Raw genomic sequence first — 2,500 nt, forward strand, 5'->3', positions numbered from 1 at the left:
GTAAAAGCACAGCAAAGTAATAAAGCACAGGGAAGCATTGTAAAGCACAGAGAGGTCTGGTAAAGCATAGGGGAGCATTGTAAAGCACAGAGAGGTCTGGTAAAGCATAGGGAAGCATTGTAAAGCACAGAGAGGTCTGGTAAAGCATAGGGGAGCATTGTAAAGCACAGAGAGGTCTGGTAAAGCATAGGGAAGCATTGTAAAGCACAGAGAGGTCTGGTAAAGCATAGGGAAGCATTGTAAAGCACAGAGAGGTCTGGTAAAGCATAGGGAAGCATTGTAAAGCACAGAGAGGTCTGGTAAAGCATAGGGAAGCATTGTAAAGCACAGAGAGGTCTGGTAAAGCATAGGGAAGCATTGTAAAGCACAGAGAGGTCTGGTAAAGCATAGGGAAGCATTGTAAAGCACAGAGAGGTCTGGTAAAGCATAGGGAAGCATTGTAAAGCACAGAGAGGTCTGGTAAAGCATAGGGAAGGCATTGTAAAGCACAGAGAGGTCTGGTAAAGCATAGGGAAGCATTGTAAAGCACAGAGAGGTCTGGTAAAGCATAGGGGAGCATTGTAAAGCACAGAGAGGTCTGGTAAAGCATATAAAGCAATGGTAAATGCACAGTGTAATCATGGTTAAAGCGTGGGTTAGGGTTAGGGTTACAATGCTTGCCTCTGCGTTCCCATGCTGGCACTGTGGTACTCTCTGGTAAGGGTTCGGAGCCCTTGTTTTTGAGTGAGAGTCTCTAACAGTCTCCTGCACTAAAACAATCCCGTGGGGACGCAGCGCTGCACAGCCCAGATCGGGGGCAGCAGCTTATTTTTAAATCACATTGCTGACCGTCACTATTAATAGGCTGGCAGTCTGTGCAGAGGGTCAAGGGCACAGGCTGTGCCAGCATGCCACCTGAGCAGAGACCAGCCTGGAGATCCATTCACTGCATTACTGTGAGACATTACTATTATTATTATTATTATTATTATTATTATTATTATATTATTATTATTAGTAGTAGTAGTAGTAGTAGTAGTATTACTATTATTATTACTTTATCCAAGGTGATTTACGTGTGTCCACAAAGCAAGCTTAATATTTAAATACAGCTTAGTTTACACACAGTGCAAATACTGCTAGAATACAATCTGGATGCAATAAGTTAGGGTGACACCCTCCCTTAGTCACTCCTGAACGCTTTCCCAAATAATAAAAAAAAATATGGTGTTCTCTCCGCACCCCACCCCTGCCTCTGTGTGTGTGTGTGTGTGTGCGGAGCCCGAATACACCACGGCCACTCCCTAATCTCGCCTCTTCTCAATACAAGAGCCCAGCCCTGTTAGTCAACGCTGCCATTATCCAGCAAACAGCTGCAGCAACACAGACCCGCACAGAGAAAGAGAAAGAGAGAGGAGAGCGAGCGCTAACTCGACAGGAGAAAACGCGAACATTCAGGGGCTACGCAAGACAAGGACACGCGGGGGGCTTTTCATAAAGAGGACCGGGGGAAGGTGAAGCAGACACGGCATTCTGGAAAGCATGAGAAATTCTCGACGCGTTAGTCCGGGAGAGCTGAACTGAACTGAGCTGAGCTGAGCTGGGAGGCAGGAGGCAGGAGGCACACACAGGTAAGGTTTCTTTTTTCGGTTTATAAGTATTGGTGAAAGAAAAAAAAAAGTGCGTGTTTTTGTTTTTAATGAAAAAAAAGTTGTGCAAAGTTCTAAAACTTTTTTTTATAAAAAGTTTAGGGCGTTTCTAAACCTGCTGGAAAACTTTTTTTTGAAGAATGGGTGTGTGATGGCTGTTTACAGAAAGTTGCGTCGATTGGACTAGTTTGCATCTCTCTCTCTCTCTCTCTCTCTCTGATGGTGGGTTCTGATGTTTTTAAAATTGCAAACGACGCAGAATCGAGTTGCGTCGTTTTTGAATTTTTGATGATTTCAGAATTGTATTTTATTGTAATTTTTCGGGCACTTTTTAATATTAAGACTATAAAAAGGTGCGTGTAGTTAATACAACACGGTCTTGGCTTGCTTCAAAATACTCCAAAATGGATTTCACTTAGAATGTATAATATGAGCCGCTTTTCCAGGCCGGTGTGTTGCAGCTCCGTGTATAAAGATGCGTGTTTTTAAATGGGTCTTGAAGCTCGGATCTGCAACGTGGATCGGTGCTGTGTTGTTTAGTCTCGATGCTTCTTTCCAACGCTTTTGTGTTTTTGCTAAAATAATATAAATACGCGTGCAGGTGAATGTGTGTGGAATAGAATAAGTCACGTTTTTCATCGTGTGCGTGGCTTGCTTTGTTGTATTTTTAATTTGAGTAATTTCTTGCTGGCACCTCTGCCTTGTATTTCTGGGCGTGGATCGCTTCGCTTTGCTCGCTGGTTTTGGGGGAAAAAAATGTGTCGGCTGCTTGCCAGGTTTCACGCAGCCCCGTGAAGGACAGTTACCGGGGATTGAGCAGCAGGTGAGACGGGCCGACCCCCGGGGCTCGCTCGATCGGTTTGTTTAGTTTC

The 2,500-nt window shown here is 44.3% G+C and overlaps 1 protein-coding gene across 2 annotated transcripts in view; it reads left to right on the forward strand.

Moving 5' to 3' along the window:
• The first annotated feature begins 1,258 nt into the window (after positions 1 to 1,258).
• LOC117968905 (neuroblast differentiation-associated protein AHNAK-like) overlaps positions 1,259 to 2,500 on the forward strand; it is a 38,692-nt gene continuing 37,450 nt past the window's right edge. For both annotated transcript variants that reach the window (XM_059021171.1, XM_059021172.1), the window contains exon 1: positions 1,259 to 1,610. The gene's annotated coding sequence lies outside the window, so the exon portion shown is untranslated. The remainder of the gene's footprint in view (positions 1,611 to 2,500) is intronic.

The sequence above is a fragment of the Acipenser ruthenus genome, unplaced genomic scaffold (genome assembly GCF_902713425.1).
Source record: "Acipenser ruthenus unplaced genomic scaffold, fAciRut3.2 maternal haplotype, whole genome shotgun sequence".
In the NCBI taxonomy this organism is placed as follows: Eukaryota; Metazoa; Chordata; class Actinopteri; order Acipenseriformes; family Acipenseridae; genus Acipenser; species Acipenser ruthenus.